Source organism: Molothrus ater, chromosome 10 (assembly GCF_012460135.2).
Source record: "Molothrus ater isolate BHLD 08-10-18 breed brown headed cowbird chromosome 10, BPBGC_Mater_1.1, whole genome shotgun sequence".
Taxonomy (NCBI): Eukaryota; Metazoa; Chordata; class Aves; order Passeriformes; family Icteridae; genus Molothrus; species Molothrus ater.
In genome coordinates, this window is record NC_050487.2 from 14,241,999 (window position 1) to 14,268,240 (window position 26,242).

General features: G+C 45.1%; 1 protein-coding gene across 1 annotated transcript in view; it reads left to right on the forward strand.

The window, feature by feature from the left end:
• Positions 1 to 26,242, forward strand: part of FGF12 (fibroblast growth factor 12) — a 219,247-nt gene that overhangs the window by 48,108 nt on the left and 144,897 nt on the right. The gene's annotated exons all lie outside the window — the stretch shown is intronic.

Sequence of the window (26,242 nt, forward strand, 5' to 3'; positions counted from 1 at the left end):
TTTTTTTCCCCTGCATAGGATTGAGGACAGCAGAGCTTTTACATAAGTCAGGTTTATTCCTGCATGCATCCATGCAAGTCTCCAGTCCTGGCTTGTATTTGCAGCTGGTTCTAGCCCTCTGTTAAACAAATCCCTTGTTTGTTCTTATTCCTATCAAACCTGTGCTGAGCTGATTGAGCATTTAGCAAGAGTAAATCTGTAAGAAACACTAATTGAGAGCAGCTGTTATTATCTTGAGAGAAACATCAACGTGAATCTTCCCTCAAGGTATTTGTATTTCAAAACCAAGAGAAAATGTTTAGACAGTGGCTGGGCCATAGGGGGAAAAAGGAAACACATTTATAAAGAGGGGTCTGATTAAAAAACCCCTCCATCTTCACAACCTGCCATTATGCCAGCCAAGGAGGGGCAAAGACCTCCCTGGCCAGCTGCCCTTTCTTCCTCCACTTGCTGAAAACCTCATTGTACACCATGTTCATGAACTTCAAGTGCCCTCTTAAAATCCATATTCCTGCTGGGAACCTGCTTTGAAGCCATCTTGTGCTGATCAAACCTTGCTTATTTCTAGGTTATGTGTATTCTTGGCCATATTTATCTGCACTGGGCTCCAGTGCTGTCCTATAAATACCTCGGGGAGGATGATATTCCCTCTTGCATTCTTCTTTGCTGGGTTTAAGTGGGCCAAGCTGCTTTAGTCTCTGTTGTGCAGAGCTCTGCTTGCAGCTGACCCTGCTCTGCTCCTGCTCCAGATGGGCTCTATCTCACCCCAAAGCTGCAATGCAAGAAAGCCACTTCTTTAAATATAAAAGTCTTTCAGGTTGATGGGCTTAAAGATCAACATCTTGTCTGGCATAAGGCTGGAGTCTGCAACTTCAGCATTTGGACTTAAATAGTTTTTCATTTTTCACACATTTTTAAAAAATTGCAGTATACACAGTAAACAGATGATGCTCAGCAGGGCACTGCATAAGCGGCTTTCTGTTGTGTATTGCTCTCAGTGATGGATGAAATTAGGCTTCAAGAGTTACTGGCAACCCTTTCCCAGATCTGTAGCTGGGGATGTTTTTTGGTGATTTCATTTTCAACTCTTGCACCATCACTTCTTGAAGTGCTTGTTTAGCTCTGCCAACCTTCACAGAGCCTGAGGAATGTAGGAACACTTGTATCCTAACACCTTAAAGGGTTTATGAAGTTCAGATCCAGCTATGAGTCTGGCAAGTGCCAACTAATGGAAGCTGTCACAGAAGCTGAGATTTATGGTTGGTTTTGTCCATTATCTCTCTGGCCGTGTCCAAGGGCCAGTGCCTCACCAGACCTCTCACAAAGCAGCCACAGCTCAACGGTTCTGTAGGAAAAGTGTCTTCCCAACCTCCAATATTTGGCTTATTCCCTAAAGCAGGAGTGTTATTCTTCATAAAATGTGTCAGCCAGTACCTTTGGATGTTTTTTCTTGTAAATAGATGATCCTTTGTGGATTCATGCCAGTCTCTTCCAATATAAGGCACTATTACACTGAGTTTCAAAGGTTGTTATAGCTGAATCGTGCAAGGAGAAAATAGGGTGAATTTTGGAAATGCTGTGATCCAGTTATAAGTCAGACTTCTTTAAATTTATGAATTTTTATTGAAAAACATAGTTGCACATAGTACTGTGCAACACATTCGATGAAGGCTGAGAGTTTTGTATTATGAGTTTTTCTTTGGTCAGTTAATAGACAACTAGAATTATGTGAATTTATTAAGTCTAATGTTAATATCCTTAGTTCCACTTTGTTACTGAACCTTAAATTAAGCTTAAATAATTGGTAGATAAAAGATTTGCTAGGAACATGGGAGTTAAATTATTTCTGATACTCGTGTGGAATGAGTGAATGTGAACGAAGCAGCAGAGAAGCAGTTTTGAGGTGACTGCTTTCCCAAGCTGGTGTAAGCATGCTGTTAATTAACATTTTGCAGTGCTTTGGAAATGTAAATTGCTCCAGAAATGCTAAGTATCATTATTATGGCAGGCTTGAAAAGTAATAGCTTAATCTGTGAAATTGAGTCCATTCTTTAGAATTACAAGTGGGACCATGATGTGGCTGCTAGAGTAGCAAACACCAATTCAGGACATTTGGTTCAGTTTTTGGGGCTTTTTTTTGGGTCTGTCTAAGGTCAACTCGTGTCTGTTTACTGCTCACTGTGAGTGACCTGGAGGAAGGGTAAGGCAGATGAGGGCAGGTCTCTCATGGAGAGCCATGGAGTTGCTCAGAGAATTAGCACAAGGAGCAGTATGAAGAGTGTTACTTGCAAAAGCAGGATTTGGACACAGAACTGAGAGGGTGGCCTTTTTAGGGGAAGCAGAAAGTATGCAAAGGCACAGAGGGCTCTGCTTCACCTGACTTCACTCACTAGTCAGGTGAGGCAGAGCCCTCAGGACTTGACCTGAGGACTTGTTCCCATCCCTTGTGCCTGTGGTAGGGCAGTGATGCTGCTGCCCCAGCAGCTGAGTCCAGCCCAGGGAGCTCTGTGCTGGGAACTGAGCACAGCAAATGCTGTCTGTGGGAGGGAAGGAACAGAAATCTGGAGAAGTAGGAAGGTGAATATGTTTTCTCTGAAATTAGCACTGGTGAGATCTCTTGTAAAATACCTGAGGCAGTTTCTGATACCTGTAATTAGAAAAAAGATACTGGGGGGAAAAACATAGCAGAGATAAGTCAGAGAATAGCATGTGAATGATCATAAGGCATGACTTATAATGAGAAGCTGCAGGAATTTGATTAATTGAAGACTGATTTGATCTGTCTGGTATCTAGATGGAGAATAGTTTTTAATGTGCTGCAAGATCCAGTGGTTGAAATGGAAGGTGGGCACATTCTGACCAGAAATAAAATGAGGTTTAACTGTGCACCTAATTAGCCATGGGAACTGTATCTGATGCTGAGGATTATGGTGACCTCTTCATCTCTAGAAATGTTAAAATGAGGATTGAATGCTTTTCTAATCCAGCTTTCATCAAAATTGGTTCAGGACTATGTGTAAGGTACAAGACCCAAACATATAACAACAGTGGCTTTATTCATTCACTGTTTTGGGCAGGTTTAATGGGGATGTTGTAATTTTAAGTGCTATCAATTGCCAGGGTCAAGGTTTCTCTGGTGCTGACTTTTAAGAATGTTGAATCCTCCAAAGTCTCTTCATTTCAACTGTAGTTTGCTCAGCAGCTGTGAAAATACAGCAGTCAGCTGGAAAAATGAGTGTTTCCAGAACTGGAGGTCAAGAAGAACCATGCCTTCAAACCCACATCTACAAATTTTGCCTTACCCTTGCTGTGAGGGCAAGTTTAGGTTCCTGTGAAACAAGAGTTCATGTTGACCATGGTCTCCCAAGGACAGCTGTGTGACCTCATGAGGTTTTGGAACAAGTGTCATGGGAGGATGGCTGCACTTGTCCCTGTCCCCCTGGCGCTGCCGATGTCTGACGCCGGCAGAGCTGCCTGATGCTGAGCTGACCTGCTCTCTGCCCAGGGAGCACCAGGGCTGTCTTGCAAAAAGAAAAAAAAACCAAACCCAAACAGTCAGGATCTGGTGTGTGTTGTCTGTAAATGCTTCTGTGTAAAAACCTGAGGAGAGGATGTGTGAGTGCTGCATCCGAGCACTGCTCCAAGCTGGGCAGAGAAGGACTCTGAACATGCAGTGCTGCAGGAGGAGAATCAAGCATCTCTTCTCCCTGTTTTCTTGCAATTTTTTTGTTTGATTTGGTTTTGATTTTATTTATTATTTTTTCTTTTTTGCTTGTTGTGGCTTTTAGTATGTGTGTGGTTTTGTTGTTCTGCAGTGTTTTGTTTAAACTGTAAGCTCTGTTTTTAACAGCAATTCCACTGAAACAGTTTTGTGTGAATGAGCTAGTGTTTTGAAACAGGGGCATTTTTACCTCAGTGAGTCTTGGTAACAGCAGAATGGTCCCTGGTCAGGGGGAGATCCTTTGGAGTCTGCAGCCTCTGACAGAGAGGGAGATGGTTTGAAGCAGGCCAGCTGTGTAGGGATGGGAAGGTGTTCCTTGCTTTAGTGTGCATGTTCCCTGGTGCACAGTGAGAGGATAAAGGGGATTTGTGTTCTTGAGGTTATTCTGGTTTGCTTGAACTCACCTCTCTCATCAGGGTATCTGCTACATGAGGGGCAGGGCTGATAGGCTGCTCTCTGCTCTGGTGCAGCAGACAAAGAATGAGTTGTCACCAGAAGGTGACGGTATCAAAATGAGACCCCGTGTGCACAAAGTGCTCTCATTTGCATACAAACTTCCTAACCTGGTATTAATGGATACATCTTGCATATATGGGAACATGACCAGTCACTCCAAATGCACAGGCATCAAAATTTGACCTATTCAAAGTCACACGTTGAAGCAGGAAGCAAAAGCCAAGAATAGATTCAGGGTCCTGAACTTCCCCAACCTCTAGAATGGGAGCCAAATTTCATCTCTTGTAATTATGGTCAAAGCCTGGGCTGGAAATGAGAAGCACTGATTTCTGTTTCTGCTCTGCAGTAGATTTACTGTATGACCTTGGAGGAAAATGTGTCCTTCTGTGTCTCAGTTTACCTCCCACTAATGGCAACAATTACACAGTAAGCTTTAATGGACTCTGTAGCTGCACCTACTGAACTTAATGGCTCTCCTTGCAGTGGGAGGAAGACCAGATGCACTGTTTGAAGTGTCTGGATGAAGGGATGTTGCAGAAGGGAGACAGATACTATTTGTTTTAACATATGGGCCCAGGTACAAGCCACATATGCTCAAGAGTGGATGGCTCACGTGGACAGACAGGGATCACAATTCAGCTGCAGCACAGCAGCTGCCTTGACCCTCCCTGAGCTGCTGCTGTGTGTGTGTGGTCTCACCTGGTCCAGGTGCTGCTGGAGCACCTGGGGGAAGGTGGGAGTGGGGGAGTGGAATTTGTAAGAAATCCAAGACCCAAATTCGTCAAAAATTCACTGAGGTGAGTGCTACACCTTGATGCTATGTGTGATTGAGCAAATACAGTATGTGGAGAGTTCCTGGCTGAGTAGGGTTCTGTCCTGTGCCTTGTTTCCCTCATCCATTACTCCAAGCTATCTGTTTTTTAAGTGTGCAGAAACTACTTGCAAAGATAAAGCTGAACACTGACTCACCATGGTTCATAATGCTGAGCTAGAGGAGTTATCAGTCCCAGCACCATGGAAATGAGTGCAGCACCTCTGGCTGCTCTGCATTGCCTCCTGTGCATTGCAGTGGTCTGGCTGGCTCTTCTGGAAAGGTAAGCTAATGTTGCAAGGTTTATCTGATGTGTTTTGTGGTAACTGGTGTCACCAAGTGGAGTATTTCTGGCAAGTGGAATCATGTTTCTCTATTCTGTTAGTAGATTAGGTCTAAGCACTACTATCAGCTTACACCTTTTGTGCTGATTCTTTGTTTCCTAGGCCAAGGGGTAATAAATCACCATCTGATCTGCTGACTAACCAAAAGTCTGTTCAAGTAAATTATCCCACAAAGACTAATGCTGTGCATTTTACTTTTCAGTTTTTCTAAACCTGATTAAGACCCTGTTTTGAAGTATTGAGGTTGGTCAGGTCTCAGTGCATCAATACCTCCTCACTTCTAGCATTGGGGTCTCTAGAGCCTTCACTTATGGATGAATTGTTGGTTTCCATGCTCAGCAGGGGACTGTGGTGCCTGACAGAGACATGCAGCTACATCCAAACCTGTGTTACTGCTCTGGTTTGTCAGAAACTGAAATAGATTCCATTGATTTTACCAGGTGCATAATTGCATGCTAAAGACATGCTTCACCCCAAAAAGCTTCTGGCTTGGAGAGGGCAAGGGGGGGTTTAAGCCTCTGAAGTTCCTGTGTCAGGTGGCAGTTAATGTGTTCCTCTCCTCCTATCCAGGAGGAAGGACAGGATTGTTCCTTTGCCATTATGAGGCTTTACACATTCCCATACACCCTCACCACCACTTTTTTTAAATTCTAAAATGATTTTCTCATAAAATTGCCCTTGATCTCCAGCCTTGAGACACTGATGCATATTTATAACCCGTCCTCTGTACTTTCTTCTCCCTTGACTTAACCAAATCCCAGTCCCTGCCTGAGTTGGGGATACAAAGCACAAGCTGCAGCCTGAGTGGGGTTGAGGACTGGAGGACTCTCTTGCTCTGCTTTTACTCTGATCTACTTTGAGCTCCAGATGTATAAAGGGGCACTGTTTTGTTGCCTGCTAATGAAGACATTCAGTGGGATGAAATGTTCTTATTCAAATCCCTCCAGGACACCTGGCTGTCACTGCACAGCTATCTGAGGTCCTCTGTGAGCAAACAGTGCATGGCAAGGTCCCCCTACAGAAGGGGGGCTGCCTCCACATTCTTTCCAGAGGTGTACTCATAAGAGACTGCAGAGCAGAGGCCAACTCTCGGCCCATGTTGACTGTCACAGCTCCATCCCCTGGTTCAGTTGCCCTCACAAAGGGCTCATGCTCACTCTTTGGCAAGGAGCAGGAACCTGGGGTTTGTCAGACAGCTCCCAGTGTCTGGATCACACTGGGCAAATTGCAATCTTGCACCCCCAGTCAGTGAGCAAAGCCTGCACAGTGTCTGAGGCTCAGGCTGTGGCAGTGAGGGTGCTGACAGCCTCACAGCTTCCTCTGAAAAGGTCCCTCTTCTCCCTGAGAAGCAGAGCACAAAGCAGGACAGCATCTCAATGCCAAGCCTTGGTATAATTCAGCAATTCCTGCACCATAATCCCAGGGGCTACAAAAACTGTGCACTGGGGTTGGTGGGAGGCTGTTAGGAAGAGCTGTAAAAGCATGTTTTACACTCTGCCCTTGGATGTAAAATCCATATTCTGAGGGTAGTGAGCATTTGTATTCAGATGATTTCCCAAGCTCTGGTGTTGAACGCTGTGGAAGAAAGTGATTGCTGTTGTTTTTTCAGGCAGAGATGAAGTGCAGGGTGGTCTAGTGAGCTGCTTTCTGAAAGCTGCTCTTAGAGATGTGTTTACTGTGCTCTTTTGCTTGTTCTCTGCTTGTATAGAGACAGAGCATTCTGCCTTCTTTCACCTGCTGTTGGTGCAAGACAAAACCTAATTCCCTGCACAGGTCTTGGTTAAAGGTCTGGTTATGCTTTGGCAGGTGGATTTCTGCCTGCTGGTCTTTGTAAATTCTTCTGGTGTCTGCTAGATATGAAGCATATTCACACAGAGAAACACTGCCTGCCTTCAAGAATGTCTGGGTTTTGGGGATTCTTTGGTGGTGTTTTTTGCTGCTATTCATTTTGGGTTTTTTCACTGCAAAACAGGGCTTTGCTGTGGCTTAGACAGGGGCATGCCTTTTTCTTTTCTGTCTGACCAGTCCATGTCAGGGCCTTGGCTTCCTCTCTTGTGGGGGTGAAAGAAAAAGCTGTGCTGCAGAGCTGTCAGCCAGGAGTTGCTGCATGGGTGTCCTCTCCTCTGCATCTTTGCATTGCACTGTGATGGTGCTTCAGTGGAGCTTCTCATCCTGGCAAGGCTTCTCAGGAGGTGCTGAAAGGGCAGGGTGGCCTCTGAAGGCATGGAGGGCTCTGCATGGTGGGCTTCATCCACTGACACAACACACCTTTTGATGATGCAGGGGGAGTTCAGGGCTGGCGCTGAATGGGACACTCCAGCTGGTGCCAGGGATCAGCTGTGGAGTGCTGGCTGAGCACGCTTAGGGCCATCCCCCTGAGTTCAGCAGCTGTGCCAGTTAAATGCTGGCTGCACACTTCATCAGGAGCCTCTGCCTTCTCCAAGCTGCAGAAGTGATCATCTCCACTGGGAAGGCAATTTCTGAGCTGCTCCTGTGGAGCAGGTGTGAACTGTGTAGAAGTGGGGTCATCTTTAGTTAAGTGCCCTCAGCATCAATCAGTTACCAATATTTCATCTCCCTTCCCTGGTGCCTTTGGAGGCATCCAACATCCATCAGATAAAGCAGTCTCCAGATGGCCCCAGCATATGGCCCATGTCTCGGAATAGCTGAAATCTAAATGCTTGCCTCCTTGGGAAGCTGCAGCCCCTTGCTGAGTCTCAGCATCCAAGGGAGATGCCTGCTGCTTTAATCAATGTGTGTTCCATTTTTTTTTTCTGCTTTGTCATAGTCATAATAATAAGCAAGTCTCGCTTCAGCCTCCCTGGCTGCAAGAGCCTTTCTGTGCTTGAAATACTAAATGCGTGTCAGTCTCTTTCTTTCCTCTTGTCTTTTCCCTACTCACTAGGACCTTACTGATCTTCTGAATCCTCACAGCACTAATTACCCTCCTCTTCCCTCCTGCTACTGCTGCTCTTCCTGCCTTCCTTCTTCTAATCTCTTATTTGTATAAATCACCAAGGGTGAAGGCAGAGTAAATATCAATAAAGCAATTCAAGCCACTCATGATGTTTCTAAGGGCTGCCCAAGGGGAATGGCAATTAGTGGCAGCTGGTTTTGGTCTGTCCCACTTCACACCCAAGTTTGTCTCAGTCTGTCATGTCTTCATTCCTTTGTCCTCACTCTGTTAAGCATTCTGAAATAGCAAACCAATTCCTGAGCCTCCTGGGATAGGCCTCCGAATGTGTACTCCTTTATATATTCTGTCTGATTTGATGCTGTAGTCCTACTGTGTCTAGGAGTACTACCAGCATAAGTACTGGGAGTTGGGGAGCACCCAAGGAAAAGTAGTCTTGAGCCTATAATGACCATTTTCCTTGTCCCTGTTGAAATCTGTTTGGAGGGAGAGCCTCCAGAAGAAGACACACTTCTGTAACTCCTGCTCCCTGTCAAAGCAAAAAGTCTTTAAAAAATAATTCTAAAAAATAGGTTAAATTATTGAAATTGGATGGAAAAAAGTCTCTGCACAAGAACTTCAGATGGATCTCTTCCACTAATTCAGTAAATATATCAGGAAAAAATGTGTGCCTTTAAAAGTGGCACATGTGACTAAATACGTCACCTATCACTGCATTTAGGGAATATAAGTAGTTATGTGAGGATATGACTGCATTTAGGGTATGTAAGGACTTATGATTTGTACATATTTGCTTTGTGTGTGGAAGTATTTGGTCAAGACTTACCTAAATCAAAATGCAGTTAAAATTCCTATTGAAAAAGGGCCCATCTCTGCCAATCCAAGCCCTGAAGAGTTGTTTGTGCTGCAGTAGATCTCTGCCAATCCTGCAAGGTTCATAAACTTTATGGAGTTTACCTTGTGAATGATGTAACTCTGTGTTGCAGATGTCAGAGGCTGAACAACCTGGGACTGGTGCCCTGGTCCCCTAATGGCCTCAACCTGCTGAGCTCTGCACAGGTTTGTTATTGCAGAGCTGAATTCACACATCCTCCAGATGCTGATAGTGCCCCTCCAATGGTGCAATCTGCTGGGAAGAGATCTGGCCTTGTGTACTTGTCTGTGTAATCTGTGGCTCAATTAATTTAGCCTGTGGCATCCATTTAGAAAGCCCATTGCTTTTTATCTGGCTGGGTGGTAGTTCTCTGCCCTTTGTTTGAAATCAAGGCAGCTGCTCCCTAGACTGTACCTGAGATTTTAAAGGTCTTGAAAGTGGAGAGCAGAATTAGATTCTGCAATGTGAGGAGTTACTGATACCTTGGTTTCTCTTTAATTTTCCATCGAACTTCATGCTTTTTGGAGCCCCAAAGTCAAGGAAAACCACCTCACTTATTCCAGTCCAGGCTGCACAGAGACGTGGGTTGAAAGTCCTGATGCTTCATGTTCCACCACTGTGACACCAGACTGTCAGAGGTGATGTGCAGCCTTTGTCTGGGCTGTCTTTTGGGGTCAGACCTTGCTTTCTTATACCTGTTTGCTGATGCTTGTCCTCTCTGCTACATCTGCCAGCAGATGCTAACATGCCAGATGTTAACACCCACTGCTCTGGTTGATTTAGTCAGATATATCCAGTTTATGTTACCTAAGTCACCAAAGAGCCACCACATAGCAGCAGCTTCCCAGCACGACCCTAGAGCTGTCCCCATCTCACCTTCTCCCTTCCCCAGAGGTGCCAATACATGCATGAGTGCTGTGGAGTGAGCAGTTCCCTTGTGTGCAGATGGCAGCCTATTCATGTCTCTTGTAAATTATTTACAAGTCTTGATAATTATGTGCAGGAAGTATTGTGTCAGTGTTGGGATTACATTAAGGAATTTAGTCTTGAAGTTAGAAAAGAGTTCACGATGAGAAAAAGGCCAGGGCAGCCTCCTCCTTGGCTGTGTAGGGCAGAGAGGATTGGTGGGGCAGCAGCTGAAACAGGCCAGGAAAGTGTCTGCAGTGTCTCTGCATCCCCCAGTCCCGTGGTTTTCCTCTGCCTAAATCCCTGCTCACTTCCCTCTGCTGCTCCCAAAACCCCATCCCCTTCCATTTCCTCCCTTCCCTGGCACCTCAGTCACCTGTCCCTACCCCACACCTCACTGCCTGCAGCAGAGCTGCTTAAATAGATCCCTTGCCATGTGCTGGTGTCCTCAGTGAGCAATGGGAATTGCAGGAAGCACCGTCAGCCTGGAGCCTTCCCTGCACCCCAGCACAGCAGTTCCAGCTCTTTGTCACCAAGGGCAGATGCCTTTTATAATTGCTGCTGATAATGGCTGTAAGACACGTCCTCTACAAGATGTGAGGGGGTACTTAGCAGAAGGAGAGAAAACTCTTCCAAACCATATGGTGGTATCAGCACTTGTTTGATGCCAAGCTTGGCTCTTGGTTAAATTGGGATCCCACTTTTCATGCCTACGTCTGCTGAAGGAAAAAAAGTTTGAGTTGGGGCCATGGAATGATTAACTTCTTTCATGTTTATTTCCATGCTTTCTTTCTACATGTAAAGTATACAGCTTAAAAAAAACAACTATAGGTGTAATATTTTTGACTGTGCCATTGTACTAAGATGAGTAAATTCTGTCTCCAGTGAGAAGTAGTAAGAAAATCTCTGTGGCTGTCATGCTCTATCACCTTTCCTAATTGCTTTGAACATACATTTCTGAAGATGCCTTCCCCATTGTCTCACACACCAAATGATTTATACTGTGCTTTGAAAACCACCTCTGGTGTAGGGAGTACACCACATCTCTGGAAGGCACTTAGGAAGGTTTCAAGAGTGGCAAGCTCCTTATTTCTGTGGTTGTTCTCTGTGCATTTATTGGTATGTTGATGGGTACGAATAAAAGCTTGTGGTTTTTCATTGAGACCTTATTTGGTCTGTTCAGGAAGATGATGCATTATGAAAGAGCAACCTTTGTTCTTTTAAGTTCACCATTGAATAAAAAAACACAAGAAAATTGCTGCTTGTACATACAGATACTGAAAAAAAAAAACCTATTCTGGAAAACCTCCTGAAGTAAAACTGGGACCTAGGGAAAAGGAGGGGTGGGAGGTGTGAAGGGAATTTTGACATGGTTTGTTCATTTAGATGTGGGGTCTGGGATTGTGAATACAGGAGCTGTTTTCTATGGGTGCTCTGCATCAGTTTTATGCCCACCGTGTGGTGTGCCAGGCTGACTTAGTGGCTTGGGGGTCAGAGGTTAAACTGTAAGTCACATTTCAAGTGATACAGAGCCTTGTGCCTGTGTTTGAGACTGTGTTAAACTGTATGGATGTAGCTGGAGTGTTTTGTCCCCAGAATTTTGATTTAAGTCTTTTTCTATCCCACTTTCTTTTTAAAATGCTCATTTACAAAGCTTCATATCACAGTTTTTACCAGTTCGGAAGTTATAATTAAATCGGCCAGAAAAAGAAGAGACTGAACACTCAGCATATCTGAGATGGGATCAATTTAAGACAAAAAGGTTTTTAATGCATTAGAAGAGCTTTGGGTGTCATCTGTCTCAGCCTGTGCCTTCCCCACTGCCTGATGTGAATGCACTTGGAGCTGCTGTTGAAAACACACTCACAGCATGATGTTATTGTGGAACCTGGAGTCTGCACACTAAACTCAACAGAATTGTGAATTGGATTTTTTTCCTTCTGATGTTTTATATCTTCATTAAAAACTAGAATCATACCTAATATCCCCAAATAGCAAATGTGTGAATCAGAAGCTTATAGATACGACATTTTGAGGATACCGCATTTCTTATGCAGCATTTAATCGGAAATACCATAAGAAAATCCTGTATTATCTCCTCTCAGAATTTGCAAGCAGGGCTTTGAACAGAAATAGAGTTTTAGTAGAGGCAAGTATCAGTTCTCCAGGTAATCTGATCAATCCTTTCCCGTTACACCACATGCTCTGCAAATGCTTTTTTCTCACACAGTTTTTCATAGTGGGAAATGTGAACATTTTTCCCTACCCAGCCAAACTACTGTACCTCTTCCAAGCTGGGGGGAGGGAACCCAAGCCCAATGGCACATTTTTTGTAGGGAATGGCATAATGAAACAAGGATTGTGAAGTCCTTAGCACTTCACTGGTTAGCCTGACACAAGGCTTTTAGCAGAAACACAAGTGTATGCTGACCAAATGGCTTCAGTTGCATGTTGACTGACTGAAGGCAAAAGCAGGCCTGCCCAGAAAGACTTTATGGTGAAGTTCAGTTGCCAAGCACTGATGTTTAGTGCCATTTCACTCTCCCCAAGACATGTAGGATGTTAGTGTGGGCAGATGGAGCACCAGTGCAAGCAGGGCTAATACAGCCTGCAGACCAACATGAGTGAAACCCGAGGCTGGGACTGGGTGTTAAGTTGGTGGTAAGAATTTTACTTGGAGAATCTTTATTAGTACAGTGGTGCAAACGTGCCAGGACTAAAATAGTTGTAAAGGTTCTCTTCTTGCTGTGTGTTTTGCAACTTTTCTGGCTGGGTAACTTCCATTATGATGAGATCTTAGAAGTTTTGTAGAGAGGACTCCCAAAGAGCTCACAGTGCCAGTCTCTGGCCGTGTGATTTGTCCACGACTGCTGGTCCACATGGGCAGATGTGCTTAGCTGTGTGTGCCACTGTTTGCAGGACAAGACAAAGGGTGTATAGGACAGATATGATGTTGCGCAAGAGTGCTGTGTGTTGTATTGCTGCTGGTTTTTATCTTTACTAAGGCTTGTTCCAAACCCTCTGTCTAAAATCCTGCTGTCTGAGTCACCCAGACAGGCTCCATGAGAACACGATCTAACCACTGTGAGCAGACTTTTGCTTTTATTATCCTTTGGTCCAGATTTCATCTAGCTCTCACTAATTCAGATCTGAATATGAATGCCTTTGTCTTCCCACAGCACTTCTGTGCAACTGCTGTCATTCAAACTTGAGTTTAACTCTTCTCTTTCTGTTGATTTGATCATCTTTCCATCCTTACTATTGATTATCCACTTTCACCCTGCAAGAACTAAAAAGACGAGGAAAAAACAGGCTTCTAAGGGTGGATGTTTCTTGAGTGAGAAACTATGGGTAGCTTTTGTCCTTATATTTTTTTTTGTTTGTTTATTGGGGCATTGTCAGTATCTCTCTTGTCTCATGTCTCGGTGCCCCCAGAAAGCCGGTCCAAGCTTGTTCTGTAAAATTGCCAGTCAGTTGTGCAACAACACGTGCTCCATCTTCTATAGAAAGGAGAGTTTTGCCAAGAAAGGGCATCTGCTGGGCAAGGAGGACTTATTAATGTACAAGCACCTTCTGGCCTCTGTCCCTGCCTTCGGGCTTGACGCAATGTCCTGAAGAAGTCAGGAGCAGCAAGGCTGGAAAAGGCTCAGGACCTCCTAGCTGGCTTTCTTGTTCCCTGAGCAAAATGTTTGTCAGGCTGCTTTCCATCTCTGTGGTAATTGTATGTTTGTGCAGACATGTTCGTATGGGGAAGGTTGTTACCTTAATTGCATTCAGTCATTACATAAAAGACTGTCAATGAGGAGCTGTAACTACTCAGGAGTTTTAATTACGCCCGTGACGTGACGATATTGTCCTGGCCTTGCACACTTCTGTGGGTGTATTTCTGAAGGAGGTGGCTTTTGTTGCTCCAAGCAGATGACTCCTCTCAAGAAGTTGTTCTCTCCATCAAGGTGACATTCTGGAATGACAGCGTGACACGTCACTGAGGAGGAGGAGAAGTGCTTAACAAGGAACTGTGCCTTCAATGTGATGTTTCCCCATATTGCCAGTCTTTTGCAAAGGGGAATGTTTGTGATTCTCCAGGGTTTCCTGTGGCATTGCTGCTAATAACCATCCTTTTAATCATGAAGAGAAGTTGTATCCACGTAACAGCTGTACCTTCAAACAGAGAAAGGGCCTGTTTTAGCTCCTTGTCCCAGGACGTCTCAGACTGCAGGTCAAGGAGAACTTGGTTGAATGATCTGTAATAACAGATTAATTTATATTAAATGTCCAGACATATTGGACAGATGGGGAATCTGAAACTGAGATACTCATGCTCTGACTACCTGATCAAGGATGCTCAACGCTTCCAAAATATGCTGTCCCTTTGAGGTCTTCTGACCCTGCTCCAAGAGAATGAAAACACCTTTATATATTGGGTACTTTCTTTAAGAAGGTCTGTAAACGGATCTTGCCCAGACTGTGCTCTTGTGCTGAGCGTCTGCTGCTTCATATTTGTAATTCATGCAGAGGCTGTAATGGAGGAGTGGGCTGGATTTAAAGGATGCCACAGATTTTTTGTAGCACTACAAGAGGGTGATGCTTCTGGCATGTTTAGCTTTGGTGTCTGTTTTGAGGATCCTGTGAACAAAGATATCTGCTGTTGGTGGGGCAGGACTGATAATCAAGTGCTCTACAGAAGCAGAAACTTTTCCCCAGAACTGGAAGTCTGCAAGAACCTTTCCTCTACCTCCCATTGCTTCCTGACAATGTGGCTGGTCCTCAGCACCTGAGTAGAGCATGTGGGGTAGTCCAATTAGGAATACAATTGGTGGAAAATGTATTTAGTGACTTAAACCTGTCTGTTATAGGGACTGAAAGCAGCTGCTCTGATACAACTTAATCAGTGCTAAGTGCACTAAAGTGTTAACCTACTGGGTAATACATACCTGTAATAAATAAATAGGATAGATCAGGGAAGGTTAGTTTTGTTTTATCTTTTAGCAATGGGCAGATATCAAAGACTTTGTCGTTTAGGGGCTGGAGGATTTCTTTGTGCTTAGGTCTAAGTGAACAGAAATTTTCAACTCTGCAAGTGCAGCTGGATGAATAATTTGTAGTGAATAATATATCTCGAGGCTTTCACTGCATTTAGGATTGACAGAAAACACATCAAAATTTTAATTATTGGGAATGATTTGCTGAAATATTCAGGAGTTATTTTTGGTTCCTACAGACTGTGCATGGAAAAGTTAGCTATTTAAAAGCCAGACTCTTGTCCCCCCTGCCCCCTCCCCTGTGCTACTGTCTGGTCTCCTTTCCCCATATAAGCTTCCCAGAGCAGGGCAGCAGGACTCCCTGCATCCTGCCTTGAGACTTAACACACAGGAACCCTAAAATAATAATAAAAAAAGTTATTGGAAGTCTTCCTACTCTTACACTCGGCAGAGGGCATGAGGGGGATCAGGATGAGGTTGGTTTAGTGGCTGCTTGAGTGCTTGTGGAGCTGAGGGCTTTCCCTGTGACTGGGCTGGGAACCTGCAAAGTGCAGATTGGAGACTTTTGGAGAGGCAAGGAAAGCATTATGAAAATACTGTGTCTCTTCCTCTCCTGTACTTTTAACAGCTTTGAAACAATCAAAACCTCAGGACTGGCCATCAGCAATTCAGTGCTATCTGAACACTGTACTAGCAAGGATGTTGGTGTAATCCAGACTCATAATGTGGGGAGCTACTGGTGTAACCATTTCCATGAAACTGCTGGAAACAGCTTTTTGCCCTCCTGACCCTCTTGCCCTCCTCTTGCTCCCCCAAGGGTGGTACCCCACTGCTGAACCACAGGCCATGCCCACAGGACACGGCTTGCTGCCCACTGCTGCAGGGGAGAGCTGGCTGGGGAGGGATGCAGACACTATGAAGAAAATAAGGGAGAAACCAGCTTCTTTCAGGGAGAAGGGTAGGAATAAGTGAAATATAAATTTTCCTTCTCATGAGCGAAGAAAGCAAGTCAGCAATTGAAAATGGAATGGATAGGCATGAATAAAATTGTAATTTTCCTGAATAACTGAAATAGCAACCAGAAAGTGAGGAGGGAGAAGCAGGTACAGATCAGGCTGCTTTGCCTGGGCCTCTGTCAGCTGCTCTCTAAAATGCTTTGCTACCCTCTGGTGGCTTCCTGAGGATCTGTGCAGTCTCGCTCTCGTTCCTTGTACAGTCCCCTGCCAACTTTCTGAGCTGCATTGAGGAATCCAGATCTGCTGATGGAGGTTTATATTTTCTCTGATTCCAAAGCAGCAGTACAATAATAATGAAACAGCAGTTTTGTGGTTTGTTGGATTTCTAGTTTGGGTTGTGTTGGGTTTTTTCCCCTGTTGTTTGTATGCACTCTCTTTTGATCTGCAATTATAATCACAAAGGTAGCTTAGTTGGGATTTTCAAATGAAAGAATAGTAGCTTTGTAGCTTGGTTGTCTGTGTAGTGGGGCTGTTCAGAGTTTGGGAGTGACACAGGTTTTGTAGTCCTGCAGAATGCAAACCCTGTCCTCTAATAATACCTGCAGAGGACACGAGTACCAGTGGAATCAGTAACAGCCAACATCCCATCATCTCCAGGAGTTCAGAACAGGTCCTGCTCAGCCTGGTGCAGGAGCAATGTTCAAATCTCCATCATCCTTCACTGTGCTTTCATCAGTCAGTAGCTTCTTGTTTTTTCCATTTTCCCTGTTCTTTAATTGATTTTCCATTTGGCTTCATAGCAGAGAAGCTGTAGGTAGGGATTTAAAGGGCAGTTGTTTGACAAATTTTACAAGAAACTCCTCCCAGGTATTAATTCCTGGGTTATGGGGTCAGAGAGGCTCTTGTGATCTTTCAGTCTGACTTCCTGTGGAGTGCAAGTCACAGGACTGCCCTCAATTGACTCCTGCTTGAAGTGCTGAATAGAGAAAACATCTCCTCTTGCTTCAGAACTTTCCTGTGATGGAAGACTCACCTTCTTAAATTGTTCCAATGCTTTATCACCTTCAACATTAAATACTTCTGAACTTTGTTTAGTTTCAGCTGCCAGCTTTGGGGTTTTTTTTTTTTGGTTTTTTTTTTTTGTGGGGGGGGGAGTTTGTTTGTTTTTGGGTTTTTTTGTTTGTTTGTTTATTTTTTTTTGTTGCTTTGTGCATTTGGGAAGCCATGTATTGCCAGAACTCTGTCCTATGTAGGATTCATGGTCTTGATAGAGTTGCCAACCAGGTGGAGCTCTGAGAGGTACCTTGATTGTAAGAAGTGAAAAGTTGTAAAGTTGTAAATGTTATTGACTGGGTAGGTGTAGGTTGGGATGTGAAATCACAAACTCATCACCCAGAATAAAAAAAGCAATACAAGGGCATGATGTGTGTGTGCTTTACCCCAGTGTTTGTCTGCAATGGGTGTTTCTAGTGTTTACATACTTAAAGCAAACACTTAAGAATGATTTATGCAGGTTTTCAAATGAGATCTTATAGAAAAAGTCTTGCAGAGGTTATTTTTGCAGGAAATTTCTTGAATTACAAAAATATTTGTTGTTTTGAGTGTGTTTTTTTGTAAATCAGCTGTGCTGAGGTCCTTTGGGACTTAGGCTGCTACGTTCAGCACAACAATTGCTGTTAGCTTCTTACGCTGTTCCAATTTATGATACATTTTATAAGCAGCTCCATCTATCTCACAGCTTGGCAGAGGTTTGGAATGGAGAGCAGCCAGTGCCTTTTGTGCTGGATTAGCTTGAGAGAGAGTGTGACCACAAGCCTGGTGGGCAGTAAGCCCAGCTATAAGGCCATCTTAGAGCAAAACAGTTTCTTGTGGGTCAGGCACAGGACAGGCATGCAGTAGATTTGGGTTACTTCAACCACAGAATGTGCTGTGACAGCAGATAACCAAACTTTTTCTGTGGCTTGACTTCCATCAAGCACAACTTGCTGCTTTTAAAGCCACTGGACACCCCACAGGAGATGGTGGGAAGTCAGTCAGTGTGGAGGTGTGGGACAGGCTTTTAGGTTTCAGAGCCTTGCCTCTTCTTGGCAGGGTGCTGAGCCCAGCACATGGCACCAAGAGTCCTCAGTGCAAAGCCTGTTGTAATACAGCTCCTTCCAGGCCTTGTGGGCTGCTTGTGTGAGGCTCTGGGAGCTGCTTATTGCAGTCCTGCTGCAATATCCGTGCCTGTGAAGTGGGGACAGAAATGCCAAGCTCAGCGTCTGTGCCAAGGCGGGCTGTGAGGATTTGTGATCGTACACAGCTGTTGTGGGAACAGCTCTGCTGCTGATGTTCAGCACACCCAGTCTATCTTCTGGCATTGATGCTTTCTAAACCAAAGAAGTGTTTTGAGCTGATGCCAGTAGTCATGGGTATGTCTTACAAGATCTTTTGCAGCCAGATGCAAACTTGTCTGGGCTGTGTTTTGGGCTGGCTGGACTCAGTCTGCTTGAAGACTGCAGGCTGTGTAATTATACAGCTGGGGTGTCTGAGCTGATAAATCCAGCCTCCCAGCAGACCTTAGTGGCCAAGTGTGGTGCTTTGCTGACATGGCTACAAGGCTTCGGGCTGGAGACAGTTTACATCCCTCCCTCTTAGGGAAACTTGTCACTTGACAATAAAAGAGTGTGAACATTACTGAAATACAGCATGTGCCCCAGCCTTTGAAAGCTCTGTACCCCCTTCCCAGGAACACTACAGGGATGGAATGGAGTATGAAAATGAGAAGGCTTCAACTGAAGTGTTTCACACTTGAAAATCACTTTTCAATGTCCATCTTGATCTTGTCAGACTGCAGCTAGTTCTGGAGGAAGACAAGATGCAGACTGACAGCCTCTAAATCAGGCAGTAAGGGAGGTCACAAGGTATGAATGTGAGCACCTCTGCAGAGAAGACCCCAGACTGCTGCATTCCCCCTGATACAGCCTCTCTGTGTAGTGACAGGAGATGATTTTCCTGCAGGAAATCATGAGTATTTCAGGAAATCAGTATTTCTGGCAGTTCAGCAAGAAAGCACTTTGCAAGCTGAGGATGAGGGTATATCTGTGATCACTGGGACTTCCTGAAAGCTGTTTCTTCTGCAGCTGCCTGTTTTAGAGGGCATCAATAATGGAGGTGTGAAAAAGTAGAGACAGAAGCAATGAATCACCCACCACTTCAAAAGGATAGGGAAAGAGACAAAGGGAGACGAGCTCTCCAAGTCCTTAAAAAACAGTCTTTCCCATCAGCTTTAGAAACAAAACTGGCAGTGGTTAGGAAAGAACAATCCCATCTACAAAATTCACCAGTGGGGTTTGGCTTCTTAGTACTGAGGGGAAAAATGCACTTTGCAAGCTGGATTCCTCCCTGTTTTCCAGGGCACTGCACCCTCTAGCTGCAAGTGCATCCGAGAACTTTCCCAAAAAGGCACTTTGGGGATGTAGCCTACATCTCTGGAAGGAATTGAATGGGGAGTGTGTCTCTGCTAATGAAAGCTGCAGCCAGAAATAAGAGTTCTGGAGGTTGAAAACTAGGTTAAAAGCAGCCAGCAATGGAAAGCAGCTGAAGATGGAGTGGGTTAAAGAGCTCTTGAGCATTAGACAGTGGATGGTTTAGCTTCACTCCCAGCTCCTGGGTAACGCAGTCCTGGCAGATTGACAGGGCTTCTGGGGTGAGTTGTCACAAGATGCTTCAGCTTGTTGGTTTTTTCCCCTTAGATTTTTATTTTTAGTTGAATTCTCCCGCTTAACACGCACTATAGTGACCCCTACTGCTGCCAGTAGTCAAGAACCCATTTCAGTACAACCATGAAACTATGGGAAAGCATTGCCTGTAGTCCTAAAAACAGATAGTATCATTTATAACCCTTAAGTATGCAGAAAACTGCTGCTAAACTCCACATCACCAAAGAGGAAAGCTTCTGTAAACCCTTGTGATGCTTAAACTGTGGGTAAAGTCTTTGTGTAAAGAATAAGAATCAGCCAAAGCCTTCAGAATAAACCTGTTCTCCCTTTTCCAAAAAAGACTGGGGAGGCATGCTGACCAGTTGGGCCTCCCACATGGCAAAACTGCTGTACTGCAGCACATGCAGGAACAGCATCCTCGTGCTCCTGCTTGGTCCCAGCCGCCAGGAATCTCCTATTTTTCAGGAGCACTTGTGGGCCTGACAGCAGTAAGAATATGAAAGGGTATTCAAGGCTACTGCCCTTAGGAAAGTGGATGGCAGCTGCTCTGTCTTCTGTAATGCCTTGTGATGTGTTAAGAACCTCATATTGGTCGGCACACAGCCTTTCATGTCTGTGTTAACTACCCTGACCCTGGGCTGAACCATCACCTTCTTTATTTGAGCTCTCTTTTCAGCAGGATTTTTCTGGTGTGTAAAATCTTAGCAGGGACATTAGGATCTTAACAGGACTTACAAAGAGATGGTGAGAAAATATGAAACTTGTAACATGGAATAAAAGGAAGTTTGAAAAGTTGGAATATTAGATGTAAAAGCAGGGTCTCAGTGAAGTGCAGTGCAAACACAGCTGTGTGTGGCAGGATGGCTAAGTGCCCATTTCCATCAATCCTAGTTTGTATAAACACCCATAAGGAAAATGATAATTGGCCTCAGCAGGCATCTTCCATGAAACCTTCCTTGGTGAGAGTGCCACTGTGGAAGAAAAATTATGGGGTACCAGAGACATGGCCCAACAGTTTCTACAAGGTGAGTACCTAACTGGTAAAGCAAGTTGTGGAAGAGCAGAACAATAGTTTAATGTGAGAGTATCCAAGCACTCTGCCTGCATCCCTGACAGACCAGAGCAGGCTTTCCCCTATGAGCTGTTCCCCAGGAGTTGCTCTGTTTCAGTTTTAGCTGCTCAGACTATGCCGTAGTCTGGAGCAGATGTCAGCTCTGAGGTTGTACCTGATTGTTAATTTACTTTTTTAATATAGGCCCATTACCAGATGCTTGCCCCAGTGGTGTACAAGTAAAGCTGTTGTCTACTCTAGCTCATCAAAAGCACTGCAAGTTTTACCTGGAGACTGGGGCTGCCAGGTGTTCTGTGCCCATTGAGAATTGGGCTGGATAAATGGGCAGAGAGACAGTTCAGGTGCCCTGCCTGAGCCCAGGGGAGCTCTGCCAAGGGGCAGGGTGGTGAGTGTGGAGCTGGCCAAGCACCAGGAGGGATCCCTGGCTCTCCCTGTGAGTGATGCCTGCTCCTCTGCATGGACATCTGACCCATGGCCATGCTGTGTCCAGCACACATCCGTGGGCTCTGGCAGCAAAGCTCTTCTCCCCAGCTGCCAGATTTAGTGGTGCCTCAGGTCTGGGAAAGGCAGCTGAGTTACTGCAGCTGTGTGGAGAGCCAGGAGTCCCACTTATGCACTCTTTCAGAAGTTATCTTTGACCATCTGTCCTCTGAGAGCATCATCCTGAGACAGATCCTTCCGCCTGCATGCCTTCGTGCAGCTGGCTGGTGACATGAACCACCTTGGGCATTGGTGGCCTTGCCTGACAGCTCTTGCTGTACCCAGGGGGTGACTGAGGGAGCAGGCAGAGGAGCCAGGCTTTTCTGTGCCCTGCCTCGCCCTCACTTGCTACTGCTGCAGTTCTGGGAGCGAAGTGTATAAAAATGGGGAGCATTCTTGGTGTCAGACTCTCCTCCTTCCTGCAACACTGCACACTATGGCATACAGCTCTGCAGAGCTGAGCCAGAGTGCTCTTGTGCACTGCTGAGTGGTGCTGGATTCCTTATGGCTTCATTATGGCTTGACACTGAGCACTGGGGAATGAAAAATAGATGATGTGGCTGTGACACTTGCTGTAACTCAGCAGGGAAAGGGAAAAGACACCACCTTGGGAGCCCCCCTTCCCATTCCTCACAGCTTCCAGTCTTGTGTGCTGCTCACAGAGTGCCTGGCACTGACCTCAGGAGCTCTGCTGTCATGAAAAGCAAATCGCTAAACTTGTGTTTTACAACAAGCTGCTCCAGCGAGACTTAGGCAAGGACAAGTTGGGGCTGTGACAGAGGGAAGCAGCAGGAGGTCCCATGGATTTGGGTCTGCTTTTCCTCAGAAAGCAGCCATTGCTTCCCTTTCCCTTGTGCAGAACCTCCAATCCTGACCCAAGGACCTTCTGGAGACAGGCAGTGATTGCTCTACAGCAGGAAAATGTTGAGCTGTCATTCCCTGGTTCTGAGTCATCCTGCTAAATCTGTGCACAGCAGCTGGCTGAGAAGGGGAGTGGGAGATGGAAAATCCCCTTTGGGATCAGGATAACAGTCAAGGAACCAAAGTGATGGAGAAAAATTAAGTCAAGCCTCTGAGTGTAGGGATTTGAATGTGGGGCTGGCCTTCAAGATATCTAGATGGAGCAAATGGAATCCTCACTGCTGGGATGTAACATCTAAGGAGGGTTTATGTGAAACTGAATGCTGCATAGCTGAGGTTGCCTCTGTGTTGGGGCCTTAAGCAAATGCCAGCTGAAAGGAAATAATTTTGTCAGTGGTCTGAGGATGTGGATGCATGACACATGAGAACTGGCTCAGAACAGCTGTACTTTAATTGGACATTTTTCCCCATTGTAACTACTGTTTCACTGCTGAGTTGCAGGATGCAGCTTTTTGGGAGTGGAAGGGAATGGCTGTGTTTCCACTCACTTGTGAGCCCCCTGAACCTGGTAGGATCCTTTGTGCAGGGACAGAAATGGTGTGTGGGGCTAAGGCAGCACTGGGGACTTGGGACAACTCAAGCCTGCAGTTGTGGTTTTTAAATCTGCAGAGTCTTTCTCATTTGAGGGAAATTCCTAAAATTTATTGCTGCCATTGGGTGACACTTGTTTAGATAATGTCTGTGACTGTCCCAGTGTAAACAGGCAGAGGGCTAATGCAGGTCTGGCTGGAGGTCAAACATGTCCTGTAGCAGAGCCAGTGCAGTGGCCCTGCCAACAGCCTGGCACACAGCACACCGTGGTGACTTTTCTCAAGTAGCTGGAAAAGGCATCCTGGCCACATGCCATTCACAAGCTAAGGTGAGAATTAGAAAAGGTGTGTTTTAGTGACTCATAAATAGCTTAGCACATGCTGACGGAGCAGCAGCTCAGCTTTATGATTTCAGCTTTGCATCCCTAAAGTGCCTGTTAGAAAAAAAAATAAAGTATCAGTGCTTGAAATGTATGGGCTAAATTCAGACCTCCTGGAGCAGTATCAGTTATAGAAGATCAGAATCTAGCCCCATCTCTCTAACGTTATTGGAAAATCCTCTGCACCCACCCTTGTCTCCTTTAACCCTTCCTCAGTCCATTCTGTGGTTGCAGTTACAGCTTTAGCTTGTGCTGAGCTGCATTTTGTGCTGTGCCAGGTCCATCACATGTGCCATGTGTGGGTTGTGGTCCAGTTTTTAAGCTTTGCCTGTGGGAAGTAGACAACCAGTGCAGTGCTTCACCTTCAAGGCCTCTGGTAATGCCTGATAAAGAATGCCTAGTTGATTTATCTGCTCACTCACAGAAGCATTTTCCTCCTGTATTTTACTCCTCTTTTGAAATTCCACCCATTGGTCATCCATCTTTTGTGATTTCCTCTTTCTTGCTGCGCTCCACAGCAATAATCACATAAATAGTGCTTCATCTTTGACTTGAACACTTCTTATTCCTCCCTGATTTGCCAGATTATGCATGTTTCAGAATGGGACTTGCTAGAATCTTTATTCTATCTTAAGTGAAATATCTTCAGCTGCTGAGGAAAGCAGGATTTTTATGTTCTTATAGGGGAGCAGAGTTCCCCAGAGGCTGATAATCACTTTGAGCTGCCTGTGGGCTGGCACTGCTGTGTTCTCAGCAAAAGCAGGTAAGGCCATTACTGAGTATGTCACATGTCAGCAATGATTCCTGTCCCTGGGAGCCAACCATGTTACCTGTCACTGGTGTGGTTATTGCAAACTGGTGTTCCTAACTTTTAGAAGATTTGGGGCCTTTCTTAAATCCCTGAGCCATTACGTAAGAATGGTAACTTGGCATATTTAGATTTCTTGGTTCTAATGGCTGCAGAGAAAAGCTAACAGTAGAATCCTTTAAAGATGCTGGACCATGAGTAAAATGCAAAAAAGAACCTAAAATGTGTTACTCAGGTTTGGGTTTTCTCTTACAGCAGAGGGTGGAGAAAGTAGCTCTGGCTTGTAGCTGGGAGGGTCTGAGCCTGGCCATAACAACTGCCTTCAACATTTGTCCTGAAACTATGAACAGCAAAAAATCTTCTCTATCCCATGAAGCTGGTGTGTGGTATGTGGATATCCAGGTGGCTGCAGAGCAGTGGGGCACTCGTGGGCTAATGGGGAACAAGTCAAGTTCTTCTCTGTTCATACCACTGTCAGCCAAACACTCCTGGTATTCCTCATTGTCTGACTTTGTTTGAGAATCTTACAGAAATGTTTTACTTTGATGAGGTCAAAGCCTTTCCTTGCAATTTTATTTTCATAATATTGCTAAAATGCTACAGCAAAGTTGAAAGTTGAGATACTTTAGAAAAATGTCATTTTAAGGAAAATAACATTAATTTTTTTTTTTTTTTTTTTTTTTAATTTTTTTTTACAACTTCCCCAAAGCAATAGTGTACTCTTAGAAAGAGACAGATTTATTTTTTTTAGCTCTCTTGCATTCTCTGGTGAGGACTACATGATATGAGTCTCAGAAAAGGAAATTTTCCAGACAAAAAGTCTTAAGTTCACCTGGAAAAAAATGTGCCCAGCAGGAAGTCCTGTCCTAACAACCCAGGATTTCAAGGGTGGCTCTTATAAAGGTTTTGTAAATCCCATCTTCAAATCTCTTGAAACATTAATTTTCCTTTGCCTACATAGCCCCTTTATAACTGCACTGTAATATTATTATTTAATACCTGGCTTTTGTAATTTTCTTCCTTTCAGAACCAGCAGGGACAAGTCTGTGTGTAGGTCTGATAAAGCGCCGTAGCTATGCTACACTGCAGGCACTGGGAATTGCATGTTCTAGAATAGTGGTCTTTCCAGAGAAATCTGTTTCAGATGTCTCTCTGTGCACTCTTTAGCCATGGTGGCCACTTAATGAGTGAGGGTCTGATCTGTGTTGTCCTGATAGTGGCTTTTCTGTCATTGGAGCAGCTGTGAATTGGAGCAGAAAGCATTTCTTGTACCATCATTCCCAAGGCAGGCAGTTAGGCAAGTACTTGCTTGTCTTGATGAGGCTGTGCCACATGTGTTGTATTAGCATGCCAGAATAAATACACTTCAGGTCTAGACAACAGTAAAAGGCTCTGTAAGTGTCACTGGAAGTAGGCAGATGGGGAGGCTTGTGCTTCCACAGATGCTGCTCCCAACCTCAGATGCCCTCTGGAACATTAGGAATGAGTTTGCTGCAGGGGAAGGGGAGATGGCTTTTTGCATGGTTGGTCTATTGTACTTTTACCCTCAGAAAATCCCCTTTATTAATCCCAACAACTTTTCCCTGTGAGGTGGATGGATTGTTTGCACTCCTAGCTGAGGAAAGCAGCCTGCCAGTTGTTCATGTTTCACGCAGGGAGCTGGGGGGAAAGCCAAGAGCACATCCTGAATTTGGAAGCTGCACCTATTCCAGCTCTGGCTGTGCCTTGGTAGCTGCCTGCTGGAAGCAGAGGGGCCAAGGTGCTGTCAGTGGGCAGAGCCCAGGAGCTCTGCTAGCCAGCAGGCCTGGCTTGCTGCCCACCTCCAAACCCTGGCTCAACTTGGGTCAGGCCTCAGGCAAAGCCATCATTACCTTCTGTGGATTAATAACCTCAATTACTGGAGCCCTGTGGGTCAGATCTTCCCGTGCTGGCTGCATTACAGCCCTTTAATCTGCTTTCCTCTCTCATAACCTCTGAGCCTGGAGGGATTGGCAGGCAGGGGAGATCTTCTGCCTTCCAGCATGTTTTCCCTTGGAAGGGCTGCAGATGTGGAACAGCAACCACAGCTGGCAGGGGACTTGAACCCAACAAAGAGGTGCACCTAGAAGGTGCTCCTGCAGCTCTCAGCTTCAAAGGGCAAATGTGGCAACTTCTGGAGGTTTTCCATGAACTACATCTGCAAAAAATCAAAGCAGCCATCTTGTGAGGGACTGGCAGTCAGGTTTGGTCATCTGGGTAAGGGGCTGCATGCCTCTTGGGGGAGGAACGTCCCTCCAGATTCCTTAATGTTCCCTGAGCAGCTGGGTAAAGGTGAGACACAAGTCTGGATTTCTAAGATGCCTTCTCACTGGGTGTTCCCCTTAAAGGAAAAAAGGCAGGTCTCATC